Source organism: Peromyscus eremicus, chromosome 7 (genome assembly GCF_949786415.1).
Source record: "Peromyscus eremicus chromosome 7, PerEre_H2_v1, whole genome shotgun sequence".
NCBI lineage: Eukaryota > Metazoa > Chordata > Mammalia > Rodentia > Cricetidae > Peromyscus > Peromyscus eremicus.
The window spans coordinates 37032907-37059001 of record NC_081422.1 but is presented as its reverse complement, the minus strand read 5'-3'; the positions used below and the strand labels follow the sequence as shown (position 1 = coordinate 37059001).

General features: G+C 46.7%; 1 protein-coding gene and 1 long non-coding RNA gene across 3 annotated transcripts in view; one reads left to right on the top strand and one right to left on the bottom strand.

The window, feature by feature from the left end:
* Grik4 (glutamate ionotropic receptor kainate type subunit 4) overlaps nucleotides 1-26095 on the top strand; it is a 317685-nt gene that overhangs the window by 106986 nt on the left and 184604 nt on the right. The window lies entirely within an intron of this gene.
* LOC131914901 (uncharacterized) lies at nucleotides 23472-25122 on the bottom strand. Its single transcript, XR_009380217.1, has 2 exons — nucleotides 24877-25122; nucleotides 23472-23983 (listed from the first exon to the last, which is right to left on the bottom strand). It is a non-coding gene; the product is annotated as an uncharacterized LOC131914901 (long non-coding RNA).

Genomic DNA, 26095 nt, shown 5'->3' with positions numbered 1-26095 from the left:
GGCTGCTTCTGTACCAGGTAGAGTAAGAGAGTCTCAGACTGCCCTCAAAGGACATTGGAAACACATCTTTGGCTACTGGGAGCCACCAGCCAGGGCAGGGATAATGAGAAGCAGTCCCAGGAGAGATAGAAATGGAGAACACCTCTAGGAAAACAGGGATTTGTCTGATGGGCCATACTACCTACCTTGGGAATTTGGAAAGATACTATGGTCTTTTGGAAGGATCCTGGGCCTCTTCCCAATCCCATCTTTATCATTCTTGGGTTGGTTCTCTGGGGCAAGACTTCCACCTCCTCCTAGCTTCAGAGCTCTCTGTGAACACAGGTCACCCTGCCGCCTGTTTGACAGGGAAGGTGATGCAAAGCAGAACTGCCCAAGACACCAAGGATGCTGAGTGCCTGGGCAGCTGGACCACTGCTGGTATTTCTCTTTCTTGAGACTCTGTCCACCCCCCAGAACTATAAATGGGAAATGAGCTTTCAGGGTCAAATACAAAAATGGTGTAGCCTCAACCCACTAGACCCCACATTCTATTTTTTACCTTCCAAAGTAGGGCCTGGGTTCCAGAGAGGAGGAAAGCTGCATTTAAATGCTGGTTTCTCTCCTGGGCATGTAGCCACCAGCCTTCCTGAATGATAGGGGAACTGTTGGCGTACCTCATTGCCTGGGAGGAGAAGCTGGATCCGGGAATGTGGCTGCCATGAGATTCTTTCCCTCTGGACATCTTGGGCAGGTCCCTCCACCCCACTCTCCGAAGACTCAGAACGTGTGAAGTGAACAGGAAGTTCCTGCTTCCCTCTAGAGGCTCTCGGCAGGGTCTCTAAAGATTTTTGCAAATTCCTTACAGATTATGGAATGACAGCTTGGAGCCTTGACATCAGTGACAGCAGAGGGAACTGTGCAGAGTAAGTGGCACCCTGTGCCACACACCTCCCTGGAGGGACCATCTCCAGAGCCAGCTATTCAAGCTTAGGTAATGGCTTTAGGCCTCAGTCAAGGAGTAGGCATGCAGCCTGGGATGCCAGTGGAGGCTCCCTTTGCCTGTAGGTGGACCCTTACCATCCATTTTCTAGGGTATCTCTTACTGTTCAACTCTATACGTTCTGTATCCCTCTCTGCCCCTGCAAACACATCAGGAGCAGGGGTAGCAGGTGGCTGGTGCAGTAGACAGGGTTCTGAGCCTCCTGTCCACCCACCTCTTCGGTCTGCTTTGATTCTCCATCCTGAGGACCCAGGGCCCTGTGCCTACCCTATGATTCCAAAGCTCATTAGTAAACTGGATGCTTTCTGTTGGATAGTTGGAAGACCTGTTAATGCATTGCGTCTGTGTTTGTCTTTTCCCAAAGGCCCTAAGCCAGGAAGTTTCACAGAAAAAATATTTATCTCTAGAGTCTAGTGAGACTTGGCTTAGAGAAAAAGGTGCCATCAGCAAATAAGTTTGAGAAGCGCTGCACATGATGCCTCTTGTCTTGCGGGCTCATAACCAGAGCCCTGGCAGTGCCTACCTCCTCTCTTACCACTGCAGATGTAGCGCTGTGTCAAGATCTCTGAGAAATCCCATAGTAGAGAGAGCAGCTTAGATTTGTTTCTCAAAAGTGGCATAGCTCTGAGACCTAACATGCTTGGTAACCAGGGGGTGGTCTCTACCACGCAGTCTGTCTTAGAGAGAAAGAAAGTATAGAGGGAAGAGAGTGAGAGCCAAAGCTGTCTACCTTTTCTTTATTGGTCTAATGGGCACAAGGAAGAGGAGAGCTCTTGATGCTTTACCTAATACTAGGTTGTGGGAACCAGCCCTCCAGGAAGTCTGGATGCTCTTTGGAGACGTTGTACTCAACGGCTGGGCACTGCCTTTGGTTCTTGGGACTCTGCAGACTACGCCACACATGGTGACACAGAAGGACATTAGCAAAGGAGGCATGGGTGAATGTAGAAGAGATAAATGATGTGTGTGGCAAAAGGAAGTCCTGGGACCTGGGGATGGGGTGGGGTGTGAAACCTGGTCTAGGAGGTCACGGGTGGCCTCTCACGACACTGCAAATTCAGTGTTGCTTGGCAAGGGATGGGAAATGGGGAGCTTTCTGTGCAGAAGGAATAGTGCATGCAAATGACTGGAGTCAAGAGGTGCCCCTGGCTCCATGTCACAGACCTTCAGATGAAGGCAGTTTAAACAATAAGGAAGCGGACTGGCCTCCACAACCAGAGGTGTTGCTTATTGTGGTGCTCAGTGGACACTGTCTCTGGCCAACCCCATCACTTGAGCTCCACTGACCACAACATCAGCTTCATCTTAAAGGTGGCCTCCCCTTGAATCATGGGCTACTAGCAATGAGTTTTTCTCCAAGCCTAGCAAGGGAGTGAGAACCAGACAGTTTCCTCTTTCCTCAAGTCTTAATGGGCCAATTTGGATCACTAGCCACCCTAAACCAATCATTACCATTGGGGAGTGTCTAGCTCTGATTGACTTAGTCTGAGTTCTTAAGAAAATATCCAAAAAGGACTGGTAAGGGGAGGGAGACCTGTGCTTGACTTACACCACAACTTGGCAAACTTTTTCCATAAAGGGTCAGGTCATAAATGTTTTAGGCTTTCTGGGCCCAAAATACAGCCTCAATTATAACCTCCTAACTGCCACTGTAGCACCAAAGTAGCCATAGAGCATACATAAATGAATGAGGGTGGCTGTGTTCCAGTCAGCTTTTAGTAATAGATATTAATATTTTAATTTGATATTTTTTTTGCAGCAAAATAATCTTCTTTCGATTTTTTTTTTTTGCAGCCATTAAGAAATGTAAGAAAAACAGGGCTGGGTGATATCCTAGCTGGTAAAGTACCTTCTGTAAAAGCATCAGTTTGGATCCATGTAAAAAACCAGGCTGAATACTTCATGTGTCTAACTCAGTGTGGTTGGAGGTGGATCTCTCAACTCACTGACTGGCCAGCCTAGCTGAACTGATGAACTCCAGGTCCAGTGAGATATCTTATCTCAAAAATTAAGTGGAAGAATAATCAAAGAAGATACCCAATGTCAACCTCTGGCGTGCATGCGTACACACACACCCACACCCACACACACACCCACACCCACACACACAGATGAACATGTACACTTACATGCAACATAAACATATAAATAAAGAAAATTGAAAGCTAAATAAAAAGTAAAAATAATGAACATTTTAAAAGAGAAATATAACAAGTCATTCTCAGCTCCTAGATCATGCCCTTCTAGCTCACCCTCACACACTGACTAGAGGAGGCTTGATCTGGCCCATGGACCATAGTTTGCTGACCCCCTGACTTAGACAAATCAGGATTCTATCCTGGAGCAAAGGTTTCGTCTCTATACCATGTTGTCATTGCATGCTGAAGAACGGGGTAGAGTGGATGGGAAGTCAACCTCAGACTCTTCCTTTGTGAGTCTGGTGCTTGCAAGGGTCTGCAGAGGATTTTGTAGTAGGCAGCACAGCTGATATCTGTTCATATCTGTTCAGTGTCCATGGACAGGAGCTGCCACCCATTCATAGGCAGTGTTCTTCCTGTCTGAGCAGCGCTGTGGCTCCCACCCAACTTGACCAACATATCATCTGAGGGATGAATCCTTCAAAATGCTGGCAGTGCCTGGGGGATTTCCTTCTCTCCTCTAGGCAAACACTAAGCCCTTGCATTTGAGCAGGGGCTTCCTGGTAAGGTAGCTCCCACTTTTCTTGCGAGACCCAAAGGAGTTCCTGCAATTAGTCAGCTAGTCAGTAAGTAGTCATTGAAACACTGACTAGGTTTGCAGCCCCCCTGGGTGCCATAGGGAAGCAGAAGGAGTAGAATGAGCCTCCTTTATAGGGAAGGTATGGCATGCAAAGCAAATACCTACAAATCTTCCCAAATCCCACAGCGAGGAGCTTCCCCAGGTGGCAGAGGCATGATGAAATGACTTCAACTCCCAGCACCTGCTTACGCCCCATCGTCAAAGTTAACGAAGGCTGACCCCTCTGCAAAGCTGGGAAGTCAACCGAAGTTCAGCCTCTGGCTACAGCCGTCCCTTCAGAAGATGTGCTCCCTCTTTTAGTAGCAAACTATTTCTCAGGGTTATCATCACATCAGGCTCCGTCTCCTCTTTGACCTTGCTCTGTCCATTACAAGGGTCTGTCATTGGCCTGCTCCACTAAGACTGGCTGATGGAGTATGCTTTCTTTTGAGTGGATCTCAGTTGTAGTTTTTCTCATACTCTCTGTGCGTTCTTCTGTCCTCTGTCTACTTGCACCGTTTATACATTGAAAGACTTTGTCTTGAGAGAACTGCTAACTATGGTCTAAGTACTGGGTCTCCTTAAAATGTGTATGTTGAAATCTAATCACCAATGTGACGGTACTAAGAAGTAGGGCCTTTGGGGAGTGACTAGCTCATGAAGACTTTGCCACATGGCATAAGTAACCTTATTAAAAAGGCCCAGAGAATGCCTTGACCCTTATACCATGTGAGGCCACAGCAAGAATGAACAGTTTAAGAACCTGAAAGCCAAAGCCCCTCCCCCCAACTGCTAAATATGCTGTGTCTTCATCTGGGACTTCCAAACCTTAACTGTTCTTTGATATATAGTTAATATATGGTATTTTAAAGGGGGAATATGCTACACTGAAAGTTGATTCTTTAAAAGATTATTTTTTTGTGTGTATGTATGAGTGTTTACCTACATGAATGTACACTCTGTGTATGCCTGCAGAGGCCAGAAGAAGGCATTAGATGCCCCGGAATTGGAGTTACAGGTGGCTGTGAGCTGCCATGTGGGTGCTGGGAATCAAATTTGGGTCCATTACAAGAGCAAGAAGTGCTCTCAGCTGCTGAGCCAACCAAAGCCCTGGAAATTCATTTTTAAAAAGGGAGAAGTTGCTCTGTGATACTGCCCCCACCCCATAGTAGTCGTTCAGGGATTACGTAATGAGGAAAAGCGAGAAGAGTTTTGAGGCATGTGCTAGAAAAAGCTTGAACTCTTGTGAAGAGACTGTCAGTGCTGATCTGGGGAGGGAAAAAACAGAACTATAGAGAAAGCCTGTCTTCTCAGCAGATTGCTCAGAGGTCCTGAGAAGAGTTCATAGAAATGGGGTAGGTGAGGCTGTCCTGAACTCACAGGAGGAGGAAGGAAGATGCCATTGGATGGCAGAGGAAAGGCCATCCTTGTGGGGAAAGTGGCAAGTAACTTTGCTGAGTCAGGCTCACTTCCTGGTGCTATTTGGAAGCGAGAAATTGTGAGTTGAGTAGTGGGTATTTGGCTGAGGACATTGCTAAGCCAGGTGCTAAAGTACAGCTTGGCTGTGTGTGTGTGTGTGTGTGTGTGTGTGTGTGTGTGTGTGTGTCTGTTTGTGTCTGTTTGTGCCTGTGAGTATGTATGTCTATAAGTGTGTGTATCTGTGTATCTGTGTGTGTGTGTGTGTGTGTGTCTGTTTGTGTCTGTTTGTACCTGTGAGTATGTGTGTCTGTAAGTGTGTGTATCTGTGTATCTGTGTGTGTGTGTGTATCTGTTTGTGTGTGTGTGTCTGTTTGTGTGTGTGTGTCTGTTTGTGTGTGTGTGTGTGTGTGTGTGTGTGTGTGTGTATGTGTGTGTTTAGAGGATGTGAGAAGAGATAAGCGACTTCCAGTTCTACTTGTTAATAATGGGAAGGAATTCAGCCTATGACATTGTGCATTGTGACGAATGTGAATACACATTGGGGAGCGAATGAAGATGTAGCCAGGTGCCTGTTGGCTAAGAGGACTGGATACTTCAGAAGTCTCAAGGCCCCCTGACCCCATTGTTCAAGACTATAGGAACATTCTGGTGGCTTTCTGGGGACATTCAGAGCTGTTCATCCTATTCAGGCCCAGATTTCCAGGGCTTAAGGGACAGCACAATCGCAAAAGAGGGGAAGTGAGCACCTGTATGAGCTTGGAACTTGAGATTAGTGGCACCTCAAAGGTCTCCTCTGCATGTTCTTTGCTCCCCAACCATGGCTCTGAAGAGCCCTGTTAGAGAGAATACTTTATCCCCAAACTGTGTGTGTATTGGGAGGCTTCCTCTACCTGTATTTAATAGGATGTCAATGAGAACCACTGAGTCCATGCTGAAAACTGTAGGGCCACCAGGGAGAGCGCCGTAGAGGAAGGTTCAGAAGAACCAAGAGGCAGGCCATCCCACAGGACAGCAGACTCTAGAGCCACTACCGTGAAACTCCAGACTAGCCTGTGTCTTCTGTGACTTCTCCCTGGCCAGTGGAGCGGCCCTGCTCTCCAGAACCTGCTGTTAGGTTGAGAATCTGGACATGAAGCTATTACCAGGCATTCAAGTTCATATCTTAGCTTCTCTGTATTCCAAAAACAATTAGGAAACAGTAATTGGGGAAAGAAGTGATTTTTCTTTATGGTTTGACCAAATAGAGGCGAGAAGGAATCAGTTTCTTCTCTACCAGGTCCATGATAGTCTTTAGTGTATAGAAAACTGTGAGACCCTCTGTGGCCATTCCACCCTGAACAAGCAGCTCTCAGGCTTGAAAACTAAGCAGGGCCAGACCTGGTTAATACTTGGATGGGAGAAAACCATGAAACAGAGGCCAGAAGACACACAGATTTGCCTATGACATGGGGGCCAGGGAAAGATACCCCCAGTGGCCCATACTGTTATATTTTTTTTACTCATATCCAGATGTGAGGAAAATGGGGTAGACGTTCCATCTCAAATACCCCCCAGTTTTGAAAGAGAGAAGTGTCAAGGGTTTTATAGAATGGTGGGTGTAAGATGTCCCGCTGTGGGCCTGGCAGCTGTCTTTGAGCCTTTTGTATCTTTCCATTGGAGACCAGCTTCAAGCTGGGACACCCACATGCCTCTTAAACGTACCCATTTTGCAGACGAGAAAAGAGGTAGTCTGCTAGGGGAAGGGAGGGGCAGGGTCTCACTTCAGAGTTTAGAATAGCTCCTCTGTCCCTCCCTGGGCTCCTGCCTTCCCAGCATGCACTCATAGTCACGGCTTCCCCTCCAAGCTGAGGGAGGTAACAGAGCTAAGGGGGTGAACCTACCTGAAAAGCTGGCTGAGGTCCGGTAGCATGAGTCCTGAGGTTCCGCCAAGCTCTAGTCTTCTCTTTCTTAACCCATGTGACTTGGGTAGACTAAGGCCTGTCTCCTTGTGTGTGTGTGTCCCCGTCCTTCAGAGCTCACAAGGCTCACATTTGTATCTAATGACGTGGTGACTTTGGAAGTGCTTTGTAAAGCATAAGACGTAGCCGTCAGGACAGGTACCGATTGAGGTGCTTCCTACATACATGGAACAAAGGGAAAGGGAGTTGGAAGGGTACTGATTGGGTAGGGGTGGGGTTGATTCCTTTACATATCATCCTAGCAGTGCTGAGCACCGGCTACATTCCCGACCCCCATGGCCTCTTATTTACACCTCGTGACAGTGCTGGTGAGAACTGCTTGTTCAGAGAAATGAAGCAACTTGCCCAGGGGCAAAACTTAATGATGGAGCCGGCACGGGCATCCGGCAATGCCTGGCTCCCGAGCCTGTTCACCCACTCCCCACCCGCCATGCTGTTTCTCTGGGTATTCGTAAGGTCCTTTTCTTGTCGCTTGCCTCAGCCTCTGCCCTCCTTTGCCTCTGGTTTTCCTTAGAGACGCTCCTGGCTGCGATGGCGCGTTCAGGAGACATTCCGATAAAGGCATCTCTCATTTTGACTGAGAACCCGGGCGCCCAAGGCCCTCTTAAGAGTGTTAATAACATTTACTAAACGTGACAGAGAAAGGTCAGCCTCCGAGTATTGTGCCAACCGGAGAGATAAACCTTTCCCAGAACATCTGTTCTCTGTTATTGTTGGGCAGACTCAGCAGCATCTAAGTAGCCCATGAGTTCAGTGGGCAGGAGGCAGTAAAACAGATCACCGCCATCTCTACTGGACCTCTGGGACTGGGACACACAGCAGGTATGTGGGCAGAGCTGGAGGAACAGAGAACTGCGTCACTCTCTCTCAGGCAGAAGCTAGACTCCAGATCTTCCTTTGAAGTGAAGGACTTAGAGGGTCCAAACCTCCCTAGGTTCCTCTGAGGAGTAGCCTTCATGGATGCTCTTGGAGAGGAAGGAGGCTGGCTTAGTGATCTCTTACTACATAACAAATTTCCCCCAGATTCAGTAGTTTAAAACCACAACTGTGTATTGTCTCCTTTAGATGGATGGAATCTGGAGTTGTTTCTTGGGCTGTTTCCCCGCTCAGGGTGGATCACAAGGGCTACAGTCAAAGGTGAACCGAGGCTGTAGTCAATACAGACCCCCCTGGGGCTGGAGCCTCCACCCCTAAGCTCTGACTTGGTGACTTTTAGCCTTGGTAGGTATCTCATTGGCTGTTGGCTGGAGGCCTCAGGGCCTGCCTATGTGGGTCTTTCCAGAGGGCACTCCCGGATGTTCTTGCCCACCCCTCCCCGCCCCAGCGTCGGGGGCAGCATACCCTAAGATGAATCAGTGGTTTCAGAAGCTCCATTTCCACCACTGCTGTCACGTGCCTTTAGTCAGGGCAGCCCTTCCCAGATAGGAGCAAGTGCAAGTGGGATGTGGGATATAGGAGGCAGTGGTCACTGGGACCATCTTGGGGACTAGTCGGCACATAGATCTATCAAGACTCTGTACTGGTAGAATTGTGTAGGGAACTGGAAAGTTCTCGTCGAGGCCTGTCCAGTCCCAGCGAGGCTGCTGTATAGTTCCCAACCAGTAGTACTAAAAGGCTGCTGTATCGTTCTCAACCAGTACCACCGATATATCGTTCAAGTTTCCTTAAATACCTGCAGCCTCATTTTCTGCCCTTCTCTCCAGCTGCCTGAAATTCCAGCTCCATGGACTATTTGTTTGATCCCTCTGTGCCATACACCTACTGTTTTCTGTCTCCAGCCAGTGGGTTTCTATGTCACAACCCAGTTTAGCAATCTCCTGTGTGAGTCTCTCTCAGTACCCAGAGCACTGTGCCTCTCGGCAGCACGATTTCACTCTCCACTCAGGCAGGATTCTTGAGAGTGCCCTGGGTGCCATGCTTTTGTGCTGGGCTGCAGGGACAGCAGTGGACAAAGTGCCAATGTAGATGGACAGAAAAACAAACCAGAAAAGTGGGGTGTGGCTGCTGATGGAGCTGCAGACAAGGTTGAAGAGAGGCAGGGTGAGGAGAGTGTCCTGGCAGAGGGGAGGACCCTCCCTGTACTAGACTTGGGGGGTGGGGCTTGCTCCTGAAGGACATGGAACAGAACCACGGAGACCATGGAACAGAACTGAGGAGAATGTATTGAGCCCAGCATGGTATAGTTATAGTCATGTGTTACTTTGTGATGGAGATATATTCAGGGACATGCATTAATGGGTGATCTTGTGCTAACATCATAGAACACACACACACACACACACACACACACACACACACACACACAGATTATTTATTTGATTTATTTGCTTAGTTTTGTATTGTCAGTGATCAAACCTAAGGCCACAGGCAGTTTTAGGTTAGTGCTCTACTATTTAGCTGTGCTCTAGCTGCCCCTTTTAAATTTATTGTTGTTATCATTTGGTTTAAATATTGAGGCAGAATCTTATTAGCTTACTATCACTTAGACTGTCATTGAACTTGCTGCTTTCCTGCCACAGCCTCTCCAGTACTGGGATTGTTGGTGGCTATCACCACACACCACTCATGCCATTTAGGATATATATAAGTACATGCATGCATGCATATACATTGGTAGGCCATATGGTGTGTGTCTATTACTAAGTAGTCTGTTGCTCCTAGGGCCATGATGAACAAAACAACAGATGATTAAGTCAACCACAAAAGAAAATACTGCAGTCAGGAGACATGGTAAACACCAAATGTATGGGGTTGCTTCCCAGTGCCACTTGGCACACTGCTCTACAGTAAACGTTCTTTCCAGCACGAGGAGATGCAAGCCCTGTAGAATAATTATACAAAGTACAGTGCAGTAATTCTATAAGCTAGCAACATAGCCATTCATTAGCACATCCTCTGTTATGCCTATTATACAGTTGTATATGCTGTACTTCCACATCTCTGGCAGGACACTAGGTTTGCTGGCACCAGCATCCCCACACTCATGTGACTAATGTGGTGTGCCACGATGTCATGAGGGTAATGATGTTACCGGGCAATGTGAGTTTTTCTCTGCCTTTGTAATCTTATGCACTTCCCTTGTATGGTGGCTTGTTGTGGCTGTGAGTGTCTTCTGTGGTGCATGACCAAAATCACTTTCATTTCCATGCAAATCTGGCAGCCCCCTGAGGGCAGGGACCATGAACCATTTTGCGTGCTCCTCATCCTGCTGCAGAGAACAGCTTTGGCACGCGGACATTAAGGATGAGTGTTCTGTTGATGTGCCGGAGTTGAGTTGTGTCTGAGCCAGGCAGGACTGGACACCCAGTGAACGTCCAGAGGCACCGAGACAGCTAAGGGAGAAAGAAATAAGATTGGAGAAATTTGTTTGGAGGATTAAAGACTCACTCTGTATATATCCCTACATTTTATAGACAGGGATAAGATGAAAGTGAATTTAAATAAAGACTTTATTCTGTATTTAATGATGTCGTTATTAGGCTGCATTTGGCAATGCATCCCCTGACATAAAGTTTTAACATCGGTCTTTCCGAACACTAAATTACCTTTTGGATCTGCCAACTCTAATGATAAATAAAGAGGAAGCTGACCTCATTACCGTCAGATTCATGGAGTGGGTTAACATTTGGTAGACTTAACCAGTTCTGGATGCTGAGAAATGAAGGCCACTAAGTGACAGATTCTGATGGAGAATCAGGGGCTGGAGTCACATTTGCAGCCAAGTTCATTACACAGGGGTCGATGAGCCTCTGCCTTAAATCAGTGGGACCTTAGTTCCCTCTGCATTCGTAAAGCAGGCGAGGCTGCAGATGCCTCTGTTGGCTCAGGCAGCCCCAGTCACCAGGCTCTAAGGATGCAGGGATGGAGAAAAAGCTGATTTAGGCTAGGCGGTGGTGGTGCATGCTTTTAATCTTAGCACTTAGGAGGCAGAGCCAGGTGGATCTCTGTGAGTTTGAGGCCAGCCTGGTCTACAGAGTGAGATCCAGGACAGGCACCAAAACTACACAGAGAAACCCTGTCTCAAACAAAACAAAACAAAACAAAACAAAACAAAAAACTCACCAAAAAACAAACAAAAAGGCTGATTTAGAAGAGGTGACTTAAGATGCCATGTGACCAAAGGGTCACAAAGAAGTGGGCTCCTTATAGCCTCTTGAGTGTGCACTACATCTCCAGTACCTTCTTGGGGTGCCCTGGAGACCCTGGACAGTAGTTCCTTTGCAGGGGTCTGCCCTGGACATGTGGCTCACCTTTACTACCCATGAGTAAGGCCAGGGAATGGGGAGTGCTGGATTGGTGGAAGATGTACATCATGCCCTCAATTAGGAGTTCTTTGATGAAAGAAGGGAAGGGAAGCGCACTGAGAAAGGAGTAATTGCCCTGATGGAGTTCTTCCCTGTCCCTCGAGACATCCCATGGAGATGTCAGCACAGAGACCAAAAAGAAGGGCAAAGTGGTGATATACAGGCCTTGTGAGTCACGAGGTAGGGCAAAGGGGAAGGAAAGCTCCTGCAGGCCACACCCTCTCACCCCAAAACCTCAGACAGAGCCAGCTGGCCAGGCCCAGACTAACATGTAACGGGGTTCTGAGTCCCTGGAGAGGAGACTGTTGCAGGACAGTGTCCCCTTTAGGTTACAAGTCTCCTGACAGGGATGAGGGTGCGGGGGTGGGGAGGGTGCGGGGGTGGGGTGGGTGGGTGGGTGGGGGGCAGTGAGCTGGGTGAACAACCAGTTGACTAGTAGCCTAGGCGAGGAGTGTTGCTGGAGAATTTCTCTCCAACTCCCACCACCAAGTCCCGCCAGTCTCAGAGCCCACTTATAAAATAAACACACAGACTCTTACATTATTTAAACTGCTTGGCCATTAGCTCAGGCCTGTTATTGTCTAGCTCTTACTCTTATATTTAGCCCATTTCTATTAATCTTTACTTTGCCACATGGCTCATGGCTTACTGGTACCTTACATCTTCCTTGTCCTGATGGCGGCTGGCTGTGTCTCCCTCTCAGCCTTCCACTTCCCAGAATTCTTTTCCTTGTCCCGCCTATACTTCCTGCCTAGCCAATGGCCAATCAGTGATTTATTTACTGACCAATCAGCAACACACTTGACATACAGACCATCCCACAGCACTTCCCCTTTTCTTTTCTTAAAAAGGAAGGTTTTAACTTTAACATAGTAAAATTACATATAACGAAACAATTATCAAGCAAGAATTACAGTTACAATATTAAAGAAGAGATCCTATCTATCTTATATTTGTGAGTTTAAGGTTTTATATCTAACTTATCTTTTATTATAACTAAGGAAAATTGTAAGTATCTAGTCTTTAACCACATCAAAGACCTCAGAAGGATATACTACTACCTGAGAAATGGAGAAGGATATAAGCAACTTTTAGGAGTCTTGTAGGGTAGACAGAGACAGCTGGCAGCCTGGACAGTCATTCAAAGTTCTCTTGTAAAGTTGGGGCATCTGTCTTCAGCCCAAAGGCCTAGAGTCTCTTATTCACTTTTCTCTGTGTCCTGTAGAATGTCTGGCAGTTTTCTCTGCAAAGCAGGAACCTGAAGGACCATTTTGTCAAGCAAAGTTCAGTGGTCACCTTTGTATGGGTCCTGCATGTCCAGTTGATCAGGCAGTCCAGGCAAGAACAGTTTCTTGCCCAAATGGCTATTTTTTTCAAGGTGAAGATAAACTCCGTATGGAGTGTCTTCGATGCCCATCCTCCTCTCTGAAGTAAATCGGTGCTGTCAGGAACAGACATGTCTCACTGTCCAAAAAGTCTAAACTTTTAAAACATTTTAAATGCCATATTCTGTAGGTCTTTGAAGTGTTTGAAGACTACCTATCTATCTGAAATATAACTATGTATACCTAGAAGACTTAACTAACATGGCTACAAATATGATTATCATAGATGACTAATTATTAATCTATTTTTTAATTATCCATTATAATTTTAAATGAGTTACATAAACATAATACCTCAAACAAGAATAGAAATATATATACAGTATAACAAAATTAAGTTTAAATTTGTATCAATAAACTAAAATCTATAGCAATGTAAAACATTTTAAACAAGTTGTTACTCTTTAAAAGTAGTTTCATTAATCTACCCTTTCATCCTATCATATCTAAACTATCCCCTTTTTTTTTCTTTAGAAAGAGATTGTATTTATAATCAACCTGCTTTAAATAAAAATATTGGTTTTTTCTCTGTCCCACACCAGAGGGCTCTTCTGATTTGGGACACAAGAATCTCTTAACCATTTTTTTTTTTTTTGAGCAATATGTCTGGGTTTAGAGGGGGAGTGAGCCAATTCCATCTCTAAAGCCAGCTTGGTATATTTGGGAATTTGGGCGTAGCTTCTCTTACTACTTCCTGCTGGAGGGGGGCGCTGTATCTTCTGGAGACAGAAAGAAAATTTTAGGATCATGGAGTAGTCCGTGAGGCTGTATCGTCTGAGCCAGTTAACTTGAAACCATTCTGGATGTTGAATCATCTGGGCCATGGTGTCATTGGAGACCTTTCAGGGGGTCTTGGCTTGTCAAACCTGATGTATCTTAATCTGGAACAAATCCATAGTCTCTGGCTTTCTGTGGAAACAAGAGCAGAGACTCTTTTCCAAAGCAACATATCCTTATATCCAAATTTTGAAGTCAAGGTACCTTTAAAATATACATTTTGGCATAACTCAACAGCTTTTACAATCAAATGTTTTTCTGCAGTTACGAATATCAAAGAGAACATAATCCAGATTCTCTGTGTGGTAGTCATCTTTACGTGGCTTATTTTTTTATATTAGCTTGAGCCTATTGCTTTTAAACTGCAGCCTTCTAAGCCTGAAATGGCGCAGTGGCTGCTGGCTCCGCCCACTTCAGCTTCCCAACATGGCGGCGGTCCGCTTTCCGCCAGCTCTGGGAGCCATAACTCTCAGAAATAGTGGGTCTACACTTTTACCAAAGTAGCGTGTAGCCCAGAAACCTCTTTTTTTTTGTTTTGTACTAGCAAAGGCTAAATTCACCACACAGTTTAATGTGTTACTTGCAGAGGCCTCATTCCCACCATACTGCAGGTCGAGAGCGCACACTAGGAACCCGCCAGTAGCTCAAACCGGCAGCTGCCGCTTATTTGAGAGAGACAATTAGGAAGCTGTTTTTAGGTCCGTTTTAGAATCTTTTTTCTAAGTTTTTAGGTGGAAACTCTTGCCACCACGTTGGACGCCATTTGTTGCTGGAGAATTTCTCTCCAGCTCCCACCACCAAGTCCCGCCAGTCTCAGAGCCCATTTATAAAATAAACACACAGACTCTTACATTATTTAAACTGCTTGGCCATTAGCTCAGGCCTGTTATTGTCTAGCTCTTACTCTTATATTTAGCCCATTTCTATTAATCTTTACTTTGCCACATGGCTCATGGCTTACTGGTACCTTACATCTTCCTTGTCCTGATGGCGGCTGGCTGTGTCTCCCTCTCAGCCTTCCACTTCCCAGAATTCTTTTCCTTGTCCCGCCTATACTTCCTGCCTAGCCAATGGCCAATCAGTGATTTATTTACTGACCAATCAGCAACACACTTGACATACAGACCATCCCACAGCAGAGGAGACTCAAAAGCCTTGTGTTGGTGTTCATACTGTTCCAGAGCAAAGGCCTGACTGCATCTCCCACCAGAAGCCACACAGATCGGGAGGTTTTTCTGTTTTTCGTTTTTGTGTTTGTTTTTAAAGGTCAAATTGGCTAGGTGACTGAAGGGCTCTACCCTCTCCCCATGTGTAAAATGACAATACCCACCACACAAAGCAGCTGTTTCCTTCTTTCCTAGGTCATGAGATGGGGACCCTCCAACCAGGTCCTCACTGTCCCCATCCCTCTTGTCGTCTTTCCTTTCTCCAGCAGGACAGCCAGCATCTCCCTTAGCACACGAAAGGTGCTCTACTCTAGAGAACCTTGTGATGTGATGTCCAGGGCTGAGTGTTGGTGCAGCAAAAGACCCGGCTTTTCTCTTTAATTTGGTCCTAGCCGCTGTGTGTCCTTGAGCTGATTTGGCCTTTCTGGGTTTCTAAATGCTCACCTACGAAAACTGTAATGATACCGTTTTATCACTGTATTCTAGATTCTGAAAAGATGCAAAGGAGTTAAGGTCTGTGACAGTACTTTGTAAACTATAAAGGAAGATCCTTTTTGCATTCAAAATTATTTTTAATTGTGATAAAAGATATACAGCATAAAATGTATCACTTTAATCATTTAGTCATTTTTTGATGTTTTCATTTATTCCTTGAAATTTTCATTCACTGAATTTCTTATGAAGAACTGTGTTTGAATGCATGTTCATGTGCGTGTGTGCATGCGTGTGTGCATGCGTGTGTGTGTGTGTGTGTGTGTGTGTGTGTGTGTGTGTGTGTGCAGAGGCCTGAGGATAACCTTAGGTGTTATATTCAGGAGCACAATCCATCTTCTTTTGAGATAAGCCCTGTCATTAGCCTGTAGCTCACCAATTAAGCTAGGCTTGCTAGACAGTGAGCCCCAGAGAGCTGCCTTGTCTCCACCTCCACAGCATGGGGATTACAAATGCATGCCACTGCACCCAGCTTCTTCTCACCTTGGATTTTAGGGGATTGAGTGCTGGTCCTCATGCTTGGGAAGCAAACACTTTACCCACTAAGCCATCTCTGTAGTCCTCATCTTAATCATTTCTAAGTGTACAGTTCATCGGGTTGAGCATCGTCAGGCTTTTGCGTTACCATCACCACCGTATGTTTCCTGAATCCATTTTATCTTGCAAAACTGAAAATATTTACCATTGCAGAGTAACTTCCCTGTCTATGCCCCAGCCCCAAAACCATGGCAACCACCATCATGCTTTCTGCTTCCAGAATTTAACTGCTCTATGCACCACATCTAAGTGGAACACACAGTATTGGTGATTTTGAGACTGGCTTATTTCGCATAGCATAACGATCTCAAGGTTCACCATTTTCTCAGCATATATCAGACTTTTCTTCCTTTGTAAGACAGAGTAGCAGTTCATGGTTTGATTATATTTTTATCCATTCAGCGATGATGGGCATGAGGGTTGATTCTTTCTCTGGTAAAGAGGGATGGCTAAACATGGATGTACAAAATACCAGTTTGAGACTCTACTTTCAATTATTTTGGAAATAGACTCTAAAATATGCTGGGACATATGGTATCATAGCCATATGGTTATGATAAAATAACTCTGACAAAAACAATTTAAGGGAGAAAAAAGGTTTATTCAAGTTTTGGTTCAAGGGTACTGTCCTACAGTCAGCCATGCCATGTAAGTCAGGGTAGCAGGAGATTAAAGCTGCTGGTCACAGCCGGGTGGTGGTGGCGCACACCTTTAATCCTAGCACTTTGGAGGCAGAGGCAGGCAGATCTCTGTGGGTTCAAAGCCATCCTGGTCCACAGAGTGAGTTCTAGAACAGCCAGGGATACAGAGAGAAACCCTGTCTCCCAAAACAAAACAATCAACTAAACAACAACAACAACAACAAAAACAAACTGCTGGTCACATCACATGCACAATCGGGAGCAGAGAATAATAGATATATACTGCCGTTCAGCTCCCCCTTTCCAGTTTGTACAGTCCAGGATACAGGTTAGGGAATGGTGCCACCCACAGTAGGCAGCTTTCCCCGTCTCAATTTACGCAATCAAGATAATCCTCTACAAGTCTCCCCAAAGATCCACCATCTCCCAAGTGATTCTGTCAAATTGACAATGAACTCTAACCGCCAAATACAGCAGTTGCATCTTTTTGGTATGTTTTCATAGCAAAATTTACTTTCCTTTTACATTTCTCCCAGCAGTGCACAGAGTTCTGATTTCTTCACCTCGTTGCCAACACATCTTATTTTTCTAGTTAAAAAAAGTGCATGTATGTATGTGTGTTGAAGATGCATGCATGCATATATGTGTACATGTGGCTAGTCCAGAAGTCAGTGTTGGGTGTTTTTTTTCATTTATTACACCTTGTTTTTTGGAGATGTGGGGGTGGGGGTGGGGCTCTTACTGACCCTGGAGCTTACTGATTCAACTAGACTGACTGGTTAGCAGGCTTCAGGGATCTGCCTGTTGGCCCCTGCTCCCTAGCGCTGGGACCACAGGTGTGTGCTTTCATGCTTGGCTTTTTGTTGTTGTTGTTGTTACATGGCTTCTAGGAGACTGAACTCAGGTCCTCATGTGCAGTGGGCACTTTATTGACAGAGTCATCTCAGCCCTTTTCTAGCTTTTGTTTGTTGGTTTTTGATTAGTTTATTTTGAGGGTGTTTTGTAACCGATACTTTGGTGGATATGAGACAAAGACAGTATGTGAGTCATTTATTATAGGTAGCTCATCATATTCAAAACAGGAAAGAGGGGTTTTAAGTAGACCTATGGTCCTAGAAGTCTTGGTTTAGAAGCGCAGTGGAGGCTCTTACCCAGGCACCCACACCACAGGTCGGAAGATGGTGATGTCTTGGCTATGCTGATATGATGTTTGAAGGGGAATGGGCCATGGGCCCGAGGCATTGCTGGAGGGATATATGAGTCAGCTTTTGAGTCAGTCCTTGACAGTTGACTGGCATTTTAAAACATACAAGTGCAGAGGACAGATGGGCTGGCATGGTGGCCGTAGCATGATTGAGGAGATAGATACTTATTCAGAGGACTGCTTCACACATGCTCTCTGGATTAGCGGTGTCAGCAGTTCTGGGAACTTGTGAAAAATGGGTGCTGGTGGGTACCACTCCCAGACCTCTACTCAGTCAGCAAGTGGAGGGATGGAATGGGCAACCTGTGTCTTTACAGTCTCATAGGGACTTCTGGTACATTCCCTAAGTTGGTAGAGAGGAGTACAAGCTAACTAAGATGGGCTAGTGAGGGACTACGGTGGATTCTAGAATCAGGCCAGGGAGCGGAGTTATATTTTGGATCTCCAGTGGGCAGGTTGATGCACACATCTTTAATCCTGTACTCGGGAGGCAGAGGCAGGCAGATCTCTATGAGTACAAGGCCAGCCTGGTATAAATAGTGAATTACAGGATAGCCAGAGCTATGCAGAGAGACTCTGTTTCAAAACAAAACAAAACAAAACAAAACAAAGCAAAACAAAAACAAAACCAAAAGCCCAAATCCCCAAACCAACCAAACAAAAAGAACAGACGTTCCAGTGGTTGGCCATTGGCTAACATTAAGCTTCTTGCCATGCCATAAAACCATAAGGCCGCCTGTGGCTCACTGCTCACTCTACAGTCACTTCTTGGTCATCATACTCTAGATGCTGACCTCAGACCCTCCCTACAAGCTCTTTCTTACCATCTTCCTTCAACTTCAGTGTTCTTTGTCTCTGTCCAGAGCTGCTTCCTCTGCATTATTCATGCCCTGGCTCAGATGGAGCCGAGGTAGAAGCAATTTTCCCTGCCACTCCTAATGATTTCCTCAGACTCGCCCATTTCCCTCCTTTTCCAGTTCTTGTTGCTATCTGAAACCAGCCTGTGTCTTTTACTTGCACTTTTCTTGTCCACCTCTCCTCTGGGTCCCTGTCCTGTTCCTCGCTCTATTTCCAATGCTCAGAACGAAGTGAGTTGAACAGTAAGGAACTGGGATTTTTTTTTTTTCATTCTCTGGGCACTGGAATGCTTTGAAGCAGTTCTGAATAGTGAAGTGCCACTATCAAAGGTCTGTCTTGTGGGGAAAGTCCTCCTGTGGGTTTGAGTGAGGGGAAGAGCGACAGTTGCTAAAGGCAAGAGGTAAGTTATAAAGTAGTAATGGTCCAGACCATTGCTTCTCAACCGGGGAAAGTGGCTGTCCCTTATCCAACCCAGCGCCACACTGGGCAACCTCAGCAGACACTTTTAGGTGTCATAGCAAGGGATGGTGCCATGGCATCTAGTGGGCAGGGACCAACAGTGTTGTTAAACCTTCAAGGATGCTCAGAACAGCTTCCTACAGCAGAGGATTGTTGGGACCCAAAAACATCGGTGGTGTGATGTCAATAAAGCTGGCTCTAAACCAGCGTGGTGACTGGAGGAATAGAAAGGGACAAATGGAATGTTTCCTTCTAGTCATTGGAAAAGCCTTTCCCACAGTCTGGGCCTCCCGTGGTTTTAAGTCCCTTTGGCAGCAGCATCGGAGCCCCCTGACTGGGCAGTTCCTCCGAGAACATGTCTTCTTCGTGCTCTGTCTGTCTTCTTCCCGCGGTCTCTCTGGGCGTCGCTCTCAATCTCTGTGTGGCTGATCCTGGATTTTGTTTCTCCTCCACCCCATTTCTCTCGCCTATCCCGCTCTTCTTGCCCCATTTCCTCCCCCTTTCCTCTCTCCACTGTGCTTTTCTCTGTCTCTCCCATTTAACTGCCCATTATGAACATTTGAAGTTTAGTAGGTTTATGGTCTCGGTCCTTAATTTTTAAAGTGGGTAATTGCGTGGTCTATACTAAATTAGATTTACTAGCTTTTTGCTTCTGTGGCATATGGCGTCCGGATGGAGCTGCCTTTTATCCCCTGCAGTTGGTGATCTTTCTTCCAGCATGTTTCTGTGCATTTTGAATATTAAAGCAACAGTCAGGTGAGCATCTCTTTCAGTACAGGTCCTGTGGGAGGTCCTGTGGTCAGGTGAGGCAGAGATCACCCGGAGAGGAGGACCAAGTCTGTGCTGCTGAGCAGAGCTGTGGCCTATCCCCTCCCTGTCCCCAGCCCACCTTTTCTCATCTTGAACTGACATCCTAGGCTCTCACAGGGAAAAGGGAGGTCATTGCTCTTGGAGTTGGTCTCCTGATCCCTCCTCATCACCCCACAGAAATGGTTCTTAACCAGTTTAGCCCAAAGGTACCCATGGGTAGCAGCTTAACCAGTGACTTAGTTTCAAGGAAAAGTGGCATGCATGGTGAGGAAGCTGGAGAAAGGACTGCCACAAAGGATGTTTGAATGTTTGTTGTCCCCTAGGGAGGCACTGTGGCAATGAAGCTCATGCTCATAGGTTCTGGAAGGGAAGAGACAGGCTTCCAACTTGCATGCTACATGTGGCCTCCAAGACAATTCTGCCCGTCTCCTGGGTATATAGCAGCAACTATCACTCCAACCAGAAATCATAATTACAGTGTGAGCCACAAGGCTGACACATTTTGTTGATATGAATCTCTTCCCTTCCACCTTAGGAAAAGGGCAAGAGAGAGAAAATGACAGATTATCTGAATATTTTCCGAATGAATGAGCACATGAATATTCTATTCTTGTCCCACTGGGGGCCCGAGCTTAGACTCTAAACACCAGTGTCCTGCTTGATAAATAGCCCTTGCCCTGTTCTGGCTCTTTCCTTGGGGGATGATAGCAATGAATAAAAAAAAAAAAAGAAGTTCATTACTGGTGCTTTGAGCTCCCAGGCAAAGAGACAGATAACACTAAGGTAGAAACAATTGAAGGAATGGCTCTCAGATTGCTTCCCTCTACAATCTGCCAAGAACTCAAGGCAGCCCCAGTCTGTTACTTGTCTTGCTTATGCTCATACCTTATGATGGAAGGAGGATGAACATTAACCAGATGCATCAATAACCCAGTTTTCATTTCTGATCAGAGGTGACAGTGTCTTGTGTTGCCAACTCTTGTAGACTTGATCCATATTTGTTCAAAGCTTGGGGTAAAAATGTGTGACATAGTGTCTCTCTGCCTGGTGGATATGATCCAGGGGTGATATAATCTGATGGAGACAGCACTGGCTACTAATCTCACCTCTGTGGCAAATTATCTTACAGCAGCTTAAGGGGGGAAGGGCTGATGCTGGCTTACAGTTCCAGGAGGTCCCAGTCCATCATGGTAAGGAAGGCATGGTAGCAGGAACAGGGGACAGCTGATCACACTGCATTGGCAATCAAGAAACAGAGAGAGTGAACAGAGGTGAAGCCAGGCTATAAAACTTCAAGACCTGCTCTCCAGCTTCACGTCTAAAGGTTCTACAACATTCCACAGGAACTACCAAACACAAGACTATGGGAGGCATTTCACACTTAAACCATGTTAGACTCATGGGTAGGTCCAAATGCACTGGAAAGTGGTGCTCGCTCGGAGGTGGATGGACTCTTGAGGAAGCGTTTGGCAGCTGTCCATCTGGGCTCACCTTCAGAACCTGCTTAGCACATGGCTTACGATCTCTACCCTCGCTCCCCATCCTCTATCTTCTTCCCTGCAAGCCTATGATGAGCCTTGGCGAGCAGCGACCAGAGCTAATGCATGTCTTCACATTTCAGGTCCTCAGCTGCATCCTCCTTCTCTCCCCCCCCCCTCCCCCACTGGTGCCTGGCATAAGATTGGTGATCCATTGATGCTCTCTAGATTGGATTGCCACAGTCAAGGAGGCCGGCCTGGGCTCACTTTCCTCTGCTGTTAGAAGACCAACTTTGTCTGACCCTGTACACTCAAACCCTTCAAGGCTCCCAACAGCCCCCACTCTTCCACATGCCTTCTGCCTTTCTTCCCATTCTGCGCCACAGTTTGACCAGAAGCCTGTCACCAGCGGCCGTTAAACAGTATGAACGGGCAGCTCCAGCTTGCTTTTCCTCCCCATCCCAACTCTGTGTGCAGTGAGCTCACACTGTGGCCCCTCCAGGCACTGTGCGGCCACATCCTGAACTGGGGTCAGCCACAAGCTGCCCATAACATTGCCCAGGCAGGGTGGGCTGGGGGCTCCCTCTGTGACCATGGCTAAGAAGAACACATGGGGGGGGTGATATTCCCCAGAGGAAAAGTAGGAGGAAGGTGGCAGGAGCTAGGAGAGAAAAAAGACCAGTTTAAGAAGGTTAACTGGGAATTAATCAGATATATACATCGACTGTGCAAAGTGACCATATTAATAAAGCACTAAGTGCAGATATAATTGTTGGCTATGCCAGGGAATTCATTCATAAATTTTTTCCAGGGGTCATGTCCTTTATTTAGCTATGGGTGTGTGAAAGATTAAAGTGAACCATGCTGTGAAGTCCAGCCGTGCACTTACATCAAACAAATCTGAAAGGCATCCGTGGCTAACGTGTGTCCGGCTCAGTGCTGAGTTGTACTGGGGCCAGAGGTGCTGGCTTTCTGCTCTCAATGTTTCCTGTTTAGATAGCAGTGCACACACAAGGAAGCCAGTGGTGCTCGCTTCATTCCCTAAGTGCTTCCCACCTGCGGACCCATCTCCTCTCTTTCCCTGGACTGTGGTCTGACTGCAGTCCAGACTCCCCTCTGAGCTCTGTTCTTCATGCCAGGACAGTAGGCACACAGAGCCCCCGTTCTGTTGAGTTGTCACATCCATCACATTTATTCCCTGCACGAGCTAGCACACAGCTCTAGAGGGTAGAGGGCTTCCCTTCTTCCCATCTCCAGGGACAACTGCTTACCCAAGAGTGGCAGCTGCATTGTCCAGCCCCCCCCCCCCATGTAACACACCAACACTTGCCTCTGTGGTTGTTTGATACAGGTCCCCACTCAACTCGTGCCTGCCCTGTCCTGTAGAGATGGAACTGTGGACTCGTCATTCTCCCTTCATCTACCTTGCTCCATCCTGATCATCCTCAGTGACTGCTCCCATCCCTCTGGTGCCATTGCCTTGGAGATCACTGCATTCTTCCCTTCCGCTGACTTCTCGCCCATGCCACGTCACCGTCACTGCTTCACTCTGGGTCAGGACAGATCTTGACCCTCTGGTTTTCTTGAAAGTACTAGGGGGCTTAGTGCATGCCAGATAAGCTCTCTACCAATAGGCCATACCTCCAGATTCTTTCTCTGAACTCAGCCTCCTGTCCATCTCCTTCAGGCTTTTCACTCCCACAATGCCTGATTCTCTGTAGGTCAAGGTATCCATCACACATGTTACACATCCTCTCCTCTCATAACTGCTGGGTCTAACCTTTGGGGATACTCTCCATTCTCTATCCAGCAGAAAAACCCCAACCCACCACCTCTCTGTTGCTGTGACACCATCAGCTCCCCTAACAATGTCTAGCTCCTCTCGAGAGCTCTGACATCCACCTGTCTGGCCCTGGGCCCTGGGCCACACCAGCATCTCCCCCATTTCAAGTGGACTCAGAAAAGCATTTACATAATGGAGCAGCTGCTCTCAGCTCTCACCTGTGGCCACCGACCCTGTCGTTGTCATTCTGACTGGCAGAAGATGCAGATGTTGCTTCTCCAAGAAAATGGAAACTTCCCACTTCCGCACTCAGTCTCTCTCAGCTTCCCCTCCCACCGAATACCTAAGGTTCCGCAGTGTTTATTAGTCTTAGACCTGAGCTAACTGTTTCAGCACTTGAAGTGGAGCTGGCCTGATTGGAGATGTGCAACACACACGCTAGATATGAAAACAAGAATATAAAACATCTCAATGATTTTTGTATTGATTGGATGTTGGCATTATACTACTTGTGATTTAATTTCATAATCTCATACATTTCTTTTGACCTTTTACAAAGTGCCCACTAGAACACTCACAGAGATGTGTGGCCTTTCGTTCTTGTGTTTTGTTTTTCCCTGTTGAGTAGCGCTGAGCTGGGATAGAGGCTGAGCCACCATGGGACCGAGACCCAAAGATGCGGTCGCTCAAATGTAGGTGTATATTCCACATGTGAGCTTAGGGGGTATGTGGTAGTTAAAGGATGGAGGTGGAGAGCAGTGTTGCCGTTGTCAAACATGAGGTTTGGGTATGATCCTCGGTCACCATATCTTTCCAGGAAAAAAGGGAGAAGAGGAGGAGAGTAAGGGATGATCTGTATGCCCTGGTCACCTTCACCCACCTCTGGGAGCTCAAAGTCAGCTCAGGTCTTGCTGCGCTCAGGGGAGGCTGCCACGTGTCATCTGAGATGAGTAGCCATGCATCCAGTTAAAACCTGGGGTGATGGGTTAGTAACAGGAAGAAGAGAAAGGCCCTGGGTTGGCACCATGTCCTGCCATCTTGGAGGACGAGCTGTCCCTTCTGTCACCCCAGGTGCGTCTTTCCCTCCCTTCAGACTCTGTCTGCCTTTTCACAGGGCTTATTCAGAAAAAGGTCCCTCTCTTCTGTGGTGACCAGCTTTCCTCCCAACTACCTCCTCTTTCTTGTCATCATAGCTTCAAATCCCTTCCTTGTAAAGTCTGTGTGCACAGCCCCCAATTGTCCCGAGACAGATGCTCTACCTTCTAGTCCCCTCTCTTTCTGTCCCACCTGCCACCATGTAAGTCTCCCTCCTGTCGCTCCACTGAAGTCTCCAGAGACCTCCTGATTGGCAAGCCTCATGGGAAATCAGTCCTCATTTCATCTGACTTCTAGCCCCGTTAGGTCCTCGGGCCAGAACATTGCTTTTCAGCCCTCCTTCAAACTCTCCCTAAGCACTGAGTCGCCGAGGTCTCAAGCCTCGTTTTTTCCTGCCCTGATGTTCCACCTGATACTGATCCCAGTGAACCCAAATGGTCCTTATAACCCTGTCCCGGGGGAGCCCATCACCTAAATAGAAGAGAAGCCTAGAACCTGCTTCACTTCCTGCCACCTCTACAGACTTTCTGATTCCACCTCTTTGGTATCATTTGAATCTGCCCCATCCTTTGCAGGCCCAAAGCCAGTCCTTGATCTCCTGAACTCAGGGGAGGCTAACAAATGTTTTTGACTCTCCTTGCCCTGACCCTCACTACTGGCCTCATTTCTCTCTGCCAGATTTTTAAAATAGCACCCAGACTGATCTTTTCAGATCATTTTTCCACTCTCTCTCCAGTATACCTATAAGAGCAATTGCCCTGAAATACAAACCTTGCCATGTCATGACCTGTTTAAAGTCCTTGGGCTGTTTCTCAGCATCTTCGGGCACCATTCCAGCCTCCTAGTGAGTCTTTATAATGGTTTTCATGCTGTGACTCTTTCATGTGCCCTCCTGACCAGGCACCCCAAGATTCCTTAAGCTTTGCGGGGGGGGGGGGGGAGGACTTCATAGCTGACACGTTGCTTCTCTGCCTGTCTGAAAACTCACTAAGTTCGTTTACAGCTTCCTCCTCTGGGAGCCTGGTAGTCAGTAGCCACAAGGTAGTCATAGCCACTTAGGTAGTCATAGCCACTTAGGTAGTCAGTAGCCACTTGGGTGTCATAGCCACTGAACATGTGTGCATATGTTAGACACATGCAGAAGTCCTTCTCTGGAGCTTCCCCGTCTGAGACTTTGCCTTTCCTTTATCTTCCTAAGAATGTCTTGCTTCACTGTACAGAAAAGATCTTGCTTCCTCCCCAGGCCCCAGGATCTCATTGAGAACCAAAGACCTAGTCTCCCTGACTTGTGATTTTCTGGTACATGAATCCCTGCTTCATAGGTGAAGCATAATATGATTTTGTTTTTTTCACTTGCTGTTGGCTTGTGGCCATTTGTCTTCCTCTGAACACTTAGGAGTCAGAAATATCCCATCCTCTATATACATCTCCTTGACTAAGAGAGTCAGCGAATAGAGCATTGATGAACTAGTAAACATAGGAAGGATTGAATGAATGCACTAACTTCCAGTATCACAAGTTCATGGTGAAGTACTGAATGAATGATTCAGATCACGAATGCTTTGGGGGATCTGAGAAGTGGGGAATCCATTCAGCTGGAGCTCTTCATGGCTCACTGGGGGTTAAGCTGTAAGAGAATAAGATGTGGTTCAGTTAAGATGTGGGGTGGGGCAGAAGGGATGACTACTGGACCAAAAACAAACAAACAAAAAACAACAAAACAAAACCAAAAACACAAGGCAAAGTCACACGACCTGCTTCATGTTCAGCAAGGATGTATCTAGAAGCAGCTAAAGTGATCATAGAATTAAGTAGAGCATGATCCTGGAAAGGAACATTAGAACCAGACGACGGAGGGCCTTAAGGCTAGGGGATCTGCACTGGTATGAGGGAGACTGAGGCAGGTTAGGGGAATTCAGGAGGGCAGGAAGAGAACCAACAGCAGGAACAGAGAGCAGAGGGTCCCCTGGCTGACCTCAGCAATTGAGCA